Raw genomic sequence first — 11903 nt, 5'->3', positions numbered from 1 at the left:
TAAAATGGATGAAAAGTTCAAGTAGACATTCCTAGAAAATGAAACACACACAAATATTAGATATCTCATCACAGGATTTGATATATACTTCTTAATTTTTCCAGGTCAGCACTAAGTATGTGAGACCCATGAGTAGATTTTGCAGTTTGTGTGCAGCCAGAAGTTTTTCTGTGTTCCACCTGGCCCAAGGTCAAGACAAATCTCTTACCACAATCCTGTAGCCTTTCATAAAATATCACACAGAGGCTTAAATTAATTAAAACTTCTTGGCATTAGCTCAGACTTACTACTGACTAGATTTTATACTTAAACTCAGCCCATTTCTGTTCATCTATATGTTGCCACATGTTCCATGGCTTTACCTGTGTGCCTTTACATGCTGCTCCCTATACAATGGGCTGGTTTCTCCCTCATTCCACTGGTATTTCTTGCATTTGTGCACTGTGGCAAGGTCCAAATATTTTTTGGATCTGTGTTGTTTAAAGCAATGATAGAAAGGATGGACCCAGAACCCTTTTTTTCTATTTTTGGGTAAAGTTTGAAGAGTGAGACAACTAACCATCTTTAATGTAGGAGTCAGGTAGATCTCCCAGGAAGAAGGAGCACTGATGTATTCCTATGCTAGCTATAGTCCAAACTACCACCAGATGCCTCTTTCAGCTTCTTCATATTTATAATATAAATAAATCAAATTTATAATATAAAAGGCATGAATTTTCTTCTGGTAGTTAGAAGTAGTGGACTTCTCAGTTCCCACAGTAATGAACCTAAGGTCCTCAACTTCACATATGTTGAACATAAAGAGTCATTCATAGCACTGACTCAGCAAGTGAAAGACCTGTATGACAAGAACTTTAAGTCTCTGAAAAAAGAAATTGAAGAAGATATCAGAAATGGAAAGATCTCTCGTGCTCATGGATAGGCAGGATTAACATAGTAAAAATAAAATAAAATAAAATAACAATCTTATCAAAAGCAATCTATAGGTTCAATGCAATCCCCTTCAAAATCCCAACAAAATTCTTCACAGACCTGGAAAGAACAATACTCAACTTCATGCGGGGGAAAAACAAAAACAAAAACATAAACAAAAAGGATAGCTAAAACAATCCTGTACAATAAAGCAACTTCTGGAGGCATTACCATACCTGACCTCATACTCTACTATAAAGTTATAGTAATAAAAACATTTTTGTATTCACATTAAAACCTGACATATGAACCAATGGAATTGAATTGAAGACCCTGAAATTAACTCACACACGTATGAACACCTGATGTTTGGCAAAGAAGCCAAATCTGTACAATGGAAAAAAAAACATCTTCAACAAATGGTGCTGGCATAACTGGATGTCAACATGTAGAGGATTGCAAAAAGATCCACATCTATTGTCATGCATAAAACTCAAGTCCAAGTGGATCAAAGGCCTCAATATAAATCCAGTTATACTGAACCTCATAGAAGAGAAAGTAGCAAGTATCCTTGAATGCATTGGCATGAGAGACCACTTCTTAAATATAATAGTAGTAGCAAGACACTGAGAGCAGCAATCAATAAATGGTTCCTTCTGAAACTGAGAAGCTTCTGCAAGGCAAAAGACAAGGTAAATAAGACAAAAGAACAGCATACAGAATGGAAAAATATCTTCACCATCCCCACGTCTGACAGAGGGTTGATCTCCAAAATATATAAAGAACTCAAGAAACTAGACAACAAAATACCAAACAATCTAATTAAAACATGGGCTATGGAGCTAAACAGAGAATTCTCTATGGAAGAATCTCAAATGGCTGGAAGACATTTAAGGAATTGCTCAACATTCTTAGTCATCAGAAAATGCATATCAAAATGACTCTGAGATACCATCTTACACCTGTCAAAATGGCTAAGATCAAAAACACTGAAGACAACTTATGTTGGAGAGGATGTGGAGCAAGGGGAACACTCCTCCACTGTTGGTGGGAGTGCAAACTTGTCCAACCACTTTGGAAATCAGTATGATGGTTTCTCAGAAAATTAGCAATCAATCTACCTCAAAACCCAATGATACCACTCTTGGGCATATACCCAATCATACCATAAGGACATTAGGTCAACTATATTCATAGCCACATAATTCATAATAGCCTGAACCTGGAAACAACCTAGACTGAAGAATGAATAAAGAAAATGTGGTATATATGCACAATGGAGTACTACTTGGCTGTAAAAACAATGATATCATGAAATTTGCAGGTAAATTGATTATAGTGGGTAGCCATTCCAGCTTTTTTCTGGAAGTTCCAACCCGCATTGAGGCTTTGGTAACTGTCACACCTACAAGGCAGGGCCGAGAGAGGACCCGAAGACGCGAAATCTGGATGGGCCAGCTCTCTTGGTTTCTGGACCTTGGATGCTGGAGGTAGACTGAGCAGAGCTCTCCAGAGAACACCACTGACTGTGCTACACATTTCCCAGACCTTGTAACCTATCCCTTCACTTTTACGTCACCCCACAAAATAAACCTCACTTTTAACTACATGGAGTTGCCTTAATAATTTCACCAATAATTGATAGAAATAGAAAATATCATCCTGAGTGAGGTAACCCAGACTCAGAAAGACAAACGTAGTGTATACTCACTCACAAGTGGATACTAGATAGAAAGCAAAGGAGAATCAGACTATAAACCACAGCTCCAGAGAAGCTAGCTAACAAAGAGGACCCTAAGAGGGACCCATGGATCATCCTGAGAAGGGGAAATAAATGAGATCTCCATGAATAAACTGGGGGTAAGGGCATGCAATAGAAAGTAGGGGGTGGGGTATGGGAACATAAGGTAACAAGATGGTTGAGCTGGAACAGGATGGAGGAGAAGAGCAATGAAAGTGATACCTTGATAGAGGTAGAAATCATGGGGATAGGGAGAAACCTGGTGCTAGGGAAGTTCCTAGGGATCCACAATGGTGACCCCGGCTTAGAATACTAGCAGTAGTGGAGAGGGTACCTGAGTTGGCTTACCCCAGTAATCAAATTGGTGAATATCCCAATTGTCACCATAGAGCCTTCATCCAGTAACTGATGAAAGCAGATGCAGAGATTTACAGCCAAGAACCAGGCCAAGCTCCAGGCATCCAGTTGGAAATAGGGAAGAGGGATTCTGTCAGCAAGGGGCATCAAGGTCATGATGGGGAAACCTACAGAGACAATCAAACCAAGCTAATGGGAACTCATGAACTTTAGATCAACAGCTGTGGAGCCTCCATCGACTGGACTGGGCCCTCTACATAAAGAGACAGTTGTATATCTTGGTCTGCTTGAGGGGTGCCCTGGCAGTGGGATCAGGATTGGTCCCTGGTGCATGAGTTAGGTTTTTGGAGCCATTACCTATGGTGGGACACCTTGCACAGCCTTGATACAAGGTAAGGGGCTTGAATCTGCCTCTACTGAACATGCCAAGCTTTGCTGACACCCCATGGGAGGCCTTGTCTTTTTGGAGGAGGGAATGGGTTAGGGAAGGGAGGGCTGTGTGGGGTGGGAGGATTGAGGAAAGGGGGTTGTGTGGTTGGTATGTAGAATGAATAAAAACTTCTTAATTAAAAAAAAGAGCTGTTCGTGAATTTCTCTTTGGACAGTATGGAAAACTGTGAAGTATCATTGCTCAACTAATTGTGGACATGTTCCCTCTATCTGTTCTACAAGATCATCTTCTGTGCTCAAATCAAAGTATGAGATAGTCAAAGATTTTTTTTCAGAACCCTTATCACTTCTCGCTGATAGTCTTTGTTAAACCAAGATATTCACATGCATGGATCCAGTCACTAACAGTCTTACTAAGAGGCTGGCTTTAGTATCTCTTTTTAATTAAGATTTGAACTCTTACTTGTATATAAGTAATCGATTGTCTATAAGAAATTTTCTGCTGAATTTTCAAAGGTGTCTTCAGCAGTATCAAAATACAAATACATCTCTTATTCACAAGTATAATTTCTCTCCTACTCTATTCATTTTCCTCTTTCACTAGATGAGAAGATCAACCAGGAAAGGCTTGAACCTGGCAGAGCTTTTCAAAGCCCAGTCTAGGAGGCATTATTAGTTCTATGGAATCTAACTTTCTTCTTCAAAAGCCACAAGGCCTTAGCCTTACACAAAGGACTACAGGCAACTAAAGTTATTTAATACTAAAAGAACATATCTGAAAACATATCTACAAGTAACATTACATAGACTGAACAGGATAAATATATATAGTTAGTTAGTTAGTTAGTTAGTTAGTTAGTTAGTTAGTTATACACATACGTATATGCATGCAATAACAGTTAATAAACAAAGAGGCCATGAATTTAAAAGAGCAAGAAGGAGTGAGTAGGAGGTATTGTTGGGGAAACAGGAAGGTTATAAGTGCAATTATATCATAATCTCAACTTTTTAAAGTAAATAAAAATAGATTGTAACTACTTAATGTTCCATGTAAAATGCTCAGGATCATGTCACCATGTGACTAGATCCTACTGGAGGAATATGGAAGTGATCAAACAGTGGCCATATGTGGAGATTATGGAACTAAAGAATTGAAGCAACTTGGATTATAAAATACCACAAAGAAAGCAATAACTATAGAAAATGTATTTTCACAAACAAAAAAAATAAATAAACCTTCATTTTTAGGTTGGAGTTTTCCTTCTAGTACCTTCTGTAGAGCAGATTTGTAGATAGATACTGTTTAAAGTTGAAAGTTTTGTGGGATATCTTGTTTGCTCCATCTATGGTGATTGAAAGTCTTGCTGGGTATGGTAGTTTGGGCTATCGTTGGTGGTCTCTTATAGTCTGTAGGACATCTGACCAGACCCAATGTTTTTTGAGTCTCGATTCTGAAGTTGAATGGAGTAATTCTAAAAGGGTTTCTTTCATATGTTACTTGGCCTTTTCCCTTGTGGTTTCTAATATTCTTTGTTCTATATATTTAGTGTTTTGATTATTATGTGGTGGTAGGACTTACTTTTCTGGTCTAGTCTATTTGGTGTTCTGTAAGCATCTCCTTCTTTAGGTTAGGAAAGTTTTTATCTGTGATTTTGTTAAAGGCTATTATTCTTGGGTCTGGCCTTTTCACAGTGGTACAGATTTCCTAGATGTTTTGTGTCAGGAACATTTTAGATTTAATATTTTCTTTGACCACTGTGTCAACATCTTCCATCATATTTTCTACTCCTGAGATTCTTCCATTTCTTCTATTCTTTTGGTAATGCATGCATTTGTGGTTCCTGTTCTCCTACCAAGATTTTTTATTTCCAGAATTCCCTCTTCCTTCAGATTGTTTTACCTTGATTGCTTGTATTTCTATTTTCAGGTTTTTTAACAGTTTTATTTGCTTCCTTCATTATTTTGTTTTTACTTTCCTTAAGGAATTTATTCATTTCCCCAAATGTTTGTGTTTCTCCTTATAGATGTCAACCATCCTCATAAAGTTGTTTTGTAATGTCATTTTCTTGAGCTTCTGTTTGTTAGAATATTCAGGGCTTGTTGTATAGGATAATTGAGCTCTGGTGGTGAAATAATACTGCCTTGGTTATTGTTTTCTTTGTTTTTACAATAGTCTCCAGACAACTGGGTTTAGAGTAATTAAAGGTCTAGGTGCCTTTCTCGGATAGGTGTTTTCTTCCTAGACTTCTGTTTCTTCTCTGGTCTTCTGGTCTATGTGGCCTGGGCTTCTTCTAGGCAGCTTTGCCTCTGATAGAGTGGGATGACTCTGTTCCAGTTAGAGAAGGGAGCAAGGCAATTAGGAGGTTGTAGGGCTGAGAGATATGGTGGGAAAATGCCTGAATAGTGAGGCAGTGGGGAAATTGGGAAGGAGGGCAGTGTACTTGAAATCCTCCCATTTTCTATGGCCTCTGGTGGAGCAAAGAATCTCCACCCAAGTTGGGGGCTGGGATTTTGGTGTATGAACTTGTCTCTGGTAGAGCAGGGGACCCTCCACCCCAGTTGATAGTAGGTATATGGTGTCTAGGAGGGTGGGTGGCTAGGGATAGGGTCAGGCAGAAGCCAAGATAGTGATAGAGATTGGAAGTTTTTGAGGAGATAAGCCTTTATGGACTTTTCCCAGTCTGAGAGATCTCTAGCCAAACTTTTATTTTCAAAAGCCATTATTCATTACAGTAGTCAAATACAGAGGTTCATACACACTGAGTTTAGAAAGTTGTAAGAATATTATCCTGCCAGTAATTTTCTTATTTTTTAAATGATGGTCATTTTAGTTCTTGCCTCTTAGTGTTCTTCAGAGAATTGGAGGAAGTTAGCCATTAAAAACTATAGTATAACAGTTATCAAGTCACACTGGCTCTTGGTTCTTCAAATACATGTCACATCTACTGATGATAACTGGATTTTCTATGAAACACTCATTAAAAGTTATGATATAACAATCCTTAACAATCTCTATATTTATTTTAAAAGTTGTCATAAACATCTGCCTCTTAGATATTTAGAATTACTTCTATATCATAATATTCAGAGCTATCCTATTGTAATCTAGACTCCTTGGTGACTAATACAGCACCATAAGTAATCTCATATCCACTTTGATATCTATTTAAGCCTTTCTTCAAATGGCAGTCATGATTTTCCTTATTAAGGGTGAACCTTATGCAAAACATTTTCTTTAAAGGCCGGGTGGTGGTGGTGTACGCCTGTAATCCCAGCACTCGGGAGGCAGAGGCAGGTAGATCTTTGTGAGTTCGAGGCCAGCCTGGGCTACCAAGTGAGTTCCAGGAAAGGCACAAAGCAACACAGAGAAACCCTGTCTCAAAAAACCAAAAAAAAAAAAATTCTTTAAGTAATTTAAAGTTTCCCTCCACTCTGTGTATAAAAACCAAGTCACAGAGATGACTAAAAGACTGTAATATGGTCAGGCTTTTAGCTCTCTTTTAAAGTACCTCCAGCACTCTCTCCACTGCATTCATTTCCTCAAGCACATGCTGAGCTCCTGCAGATTATAGGACTTTAATGTGATTTTTCAGGGGCTTGGAAAACTTTTGTTTGGCTTCATACCTGTGGTCACTGTTTCTATCTCAGTGCAACCAGACTTACAAGGACTCATCTACATTCATTCAGGCCAAGCTTTTCAGGGACGCTTACACAGTCCTAGGTCTAGTCTCCATTACTACACGAAATGGATTTTAGTGCATTTTCTTGTAGCTAGTTGAATGGTAGCTATTTTTTACCTAATTGTGTTTCACTCTATTTCAGTAAGAATGTTTTCAGTTTCTGAAATCAAGTTTTAGGACACTATTTACTTTACTCCTCAAAACTGGTAAGAAGATTGAGCTGAAATCAGCATGTTGAATGCTTCACTTTACCTATGTGAGGTCAAAGGGAACATGCACCATAAATGAAAGTACTTGATGTCATAGAAAACAGGTAAATCGGGGATTCCTACTTTGCACATAATAAGAAATTGCTGAAATGTGTAGCATAATATCAGTAACTAATATACCATATACCATTATACCAAAGAGCATACAGTCAGCAATAAAGGTAACAGAAATTAGGTATTCTTGTTAGGAATTGCATTATGTTAATACCTTATTTATCCTTATAAATACATAATTTTTATATTTTTAATTATCAAATTGACCAGTTTGATTGGATAGTGAAGGACATATCATCAGACAACAGAGTCTGACTAAAGGGAGCTCTTCTTGTAAAAGCACTTTTCAGGTTTTGTTTATACAGTTGTTTAATTGAGGTGTATCTCCTCTGATACCATGGCAGGAGGCATCAACACTCATTTTAATCATCATTAGTACACCAAGTTCTGATTTTTAATGTATGTTAACTGATTTATTACTTTTAATTCTTTGAGAAATTTACAGATGCATACAATATAATTTGATCACACTTATCCCCTCCTTCACCCTCTCCATCTCCTTGTGGGCTCCACTTTTGTGTATGGTATCATCCATTTCTGCATTAGCAACTTGCCAGTGGCTATATCACTAAAAAATTGTGACTCTCCCTCAGAAACCACTAACTGCCAATAGCTCTTGAGCTCAGGGTAAGGCCTTGGGAACTCCTCCTCTCTCCATATTGGGATTTTTCAATATAAACCAATAAGTATATGTTTTCATAATTTAGACAAATATCAGCTTTCCTCATGGTTACTATGTTGTCAAAGAATAGAAAACAATTTCTTGGAAGTAGAAGAATTATTTATATAAAGTAGATATTATAAATAATTAAATAAAAGATACTCAGACAACCTATCAAGTGTTTTCTTTTCTTGCTAAATTTCAAAAGTGCCATATGAGAAAATCAAGCTTTTTGCAGGTGTTCTCAACCCGTGGGTTATGTTTCCTTTGAAAAACCTCTTTCTCCAAGAATATTTCCAGTAATATTCATATCATTATCAACACTGCAGCTATGAAGTAGCAATGAAGATAACGCTGAGTTGGGGTCACCGCAGCATCAGGAACTGTGTGGAAAGGTCTAAGCAGGAGGAAGCCTGAGGACCACTGTGTTAGAAAAAGAGCTTCAGCAAATGTGAAGCAGACTGACTAGCTGAGAAAGGGTCATTATCAAACTACAATAAGTGAGCAAAGAAAATGGCCAGCAAAACACGGTAGAGCATGCAAACAGGAATATGTCCCAGAAATCCCAGGACAACCAAGATCACAGACACTTTCCTCTATTTCTGAATTATCTTCAGTGGCAAAGCCTTTGATTTTATCCAGCATATTTCTGCTTGAATTAATGTCTACATTTTCCAGCTTCCTTTATAAGAAGGTGCTATGTAACTAATTTCTGACTGGCTGTATATATAATGTGTGACAAATAGCCTTATGGGAAAAAAACATTATTTCCTTTAGTACTTCTTTCTAGCAGATATACATACATACATATTTACAAACACACATACTTATACATGTATATACACATGACACACATACATATATTTCTTCTAGCAAATATACATATACATATACATATATATATATATATATATATATATATATATATACACACACACACACACACACACATACATATAAACACATATGATACACAAACACACATGCACACACACACCTATAGATACCCTGTCTGGAGCCAGAATGTTTATTTTAAACTGTATAAATATTTTAAAAGACATCAAAACACATGGTAAATTATAAAAAGTTTAAAATGTATAGAAAAAATGATGAGCAAAATGTAGCTTGTATTTAATATTTTACTTATACATTTTGTTTAAGATGAAAAGATCTAATTTTTTCAAAGAGTTAATGATATTTAATTAGTGCTGGCCAGTGGTGGCACACGCCTTTAATGTCAGTACTTGGGAGGTAGATGAATCTATGTGAGTTCAAGTCCAGTAAGCAAGTTCCAGGACAACCAGAGTTGTTACACAGAGAAACTATGTCTTGAAAGACCAAAAATAAATATATTTAATTAGATATTAAATGATGGAAATTAATCTTACATCTAAATATTGGCAACTGTCAATACTATAGTATAATGTGGGAATATCCATTAAAATTTAGGAAGTAGTGACTATTTTTAGGAAGAGCCAGAGATATATTGTTTAAAGTTGCTTTTAAATTGAGCTCATAATAAATATGAATGGAAGATAGTGTGAGGAAATACATTAACTAAGATTCTTAAAACCTTGCAGTCTGAGGTGGTTCTCAAAGAACGTTTTCTAATCTACATTTTGACACATGTTTCTTAAGTTTTATTAGATCAAAATTGTAATGATTTGAATTAGAAATATGCCCTCAAGATATATATCAAGTAAATACTAAAATATAAATAATTGTTTATCAGAAATGTTCTTACGTTCCATTTGGGTGCAGTATTTCCATGAAAGTAAAAGTAATTTGAATTGTAAATATATTTTTCTTACACATAGAGTTATAAAACATTTGATATGAATAAAACAGTAACAGAGACATATTCTTTTTAATTTTAAAAACTAATCCTATTCTGTATACACTTAACATGAACACAGTCATTACACATTTCGTTTGCTTCAAAACTAGATTCCTGAGTACTGACTGCTAAAGAAAGAGTTCTTTTTCCAGACAAGAGTAATGATAATTATGTGCATCAAATTTTGTGCTCCATGCAACAACAAAATTCCAATAGTGAGAAAAATTCAAGTATAAATTGTCAAGAACAAGTATGAGAAAAGCCAATAAAAAGTTGGAAGCCAATGGCCATGTCAACAAGTGATACACCAATACACAGATTCAGAACTATGCAAAGTACAGTGCAAAATGGGCTAAGAGAAAGTCTGGGATCACTTAGTTATGTCAGAAAAACCACAAAGGAACAGGAAATAGCTACACAGAATCAATTTAATAATATTACAAAAGGAAACAAAAAATAAGGAGTCTTTCAACAGAATTGGACAATTGTAGCTTTTCTTATATTTTAATCTAGCACATAAAAATTGTATGTGTTTATTTTCAAATGTTTTTAAAAGAGAGTAACACAGACTCCAGTGTGGAACATATCAGAGATAATTAAAAGATAAATCTGAGCACAAATGGGGCAAAAATAGTTGGTTCATTCACTGACAGTGCAGAATTTGGGGTCTCAATCTCTTTATTCTCTAGTTGCTGAAATATTGATGGTCAGGACTGTTAGACTTTGGCAACAAAATTAAGAGACACCTCTCAGGGAAATCTATTATGCTCAAGGTTTGTGGGAGGAACAGAGGTATTTTGAACTATTTCTCAATAAATAGCCCACATATATTCAGCTACAGTATCACTCAAGTTAGAAAAGCATTCTCTCACAATATACTAAAACAAAGTTTCCAATGTGGTATTCATTCCACTTTTCATCATCATAAAGATGACAGTAAGAGTTAACTAATGGACATTTCACAAAATGAGAAACCTTCAACACATAGCTCTCAATGGGATGTCTGCTAAGAATCCCTGCCCTCGAAGCTCTGAGAACCCCTGTGGAGGGTGAGGCTGGAAGAGTGAAAGAGCCAGAGGGGATGAAGGACACCAGGAGAACAAGGCCCAGACCTTGTGAAATTAGTGATCCTCAAACTTTGTAATGCTGGAACTCCTTAATACAGTAAACCATAACATTATTTCCATTGCTGCTTTATAACTGTAATTTTGGTACTGTTATCAACTGTAATATAAATATCCATGTTTTCCAAATGTCTTAGGTAACCCCTGTGAATTCCAGAAGGGGTTGTGATGCACAGGGTGAGAACCACTGAGAAATCAACTTAGCAAAGTGAATGAGTGGGCCTCTGACTCTTGTACCCTCTCTTAGTCTCCTTTCCTTCTGTTGATTTCCCTTGTCCAATTTCCATCTGATGGATTTTGCTTAATCTCATATTTTATTTTGTTCTGTTTTATCTCTTAGAAGTCTGTTCTGTTTGAATGGGAGAGACAGTAAGATGGTAGGGGAGATGTGGAGGAGTAGAGGGAAGAATAAATCATTCACTAACGCCTCAATATTCCCTAACCCAAATAAGAAAAAAGAAAAAAAGCTTAGGTAGAAAGTATCTTTTGCTGAGGCACTAAACAGAACTCACAAAAACTAAAATAGTTTCACAGATGGGAGAAACTCAGGAAATGTTTTAAAACAGAGACTCAGAAAGAGATAGGAAGAAATCGCAAGCAAATATATGGAGTCTTCAATGTTGTTGCACTGCAAGACATGAGAACAGCTGTAGAGAGAACAAGGAAGAGTATGAAGAGAATAGAGAATTATTTCAGGGTTTTTTTCATGAAATTGAAAATAGTAGCTACATTGAAAAGTCTAGCAAGGGTTAGTACAGTAGATACACATCTAGAAAAAGAGAGACAGACAGACATAGATAGACACACAGAGATAGAGAAGACAGAGAGAGGAGGAGGAATAAGAAGAATAAAGAAGAGGGAGAGGAGGAGGAGGGGGC

This window comes from Onychomys torridus, chromosome 19 (genome assembly GCF_903995425.1).
Source record: "Onychomys torridus chromosome 19, mOncTor1.1, whole genome shotgun sequence".
In the NCBI taxonomy this organism is placed as follows: Eukaryota; Metazoa; Chordata; class Mammalia; order Rodentia; family Cricetidae; genus Onychomys; species Onychomys torridus.
The sequence above is the reverse complement of the archived record's forward strand: the minus strand, read 5'-3'. Positions refer to the sequence as shown.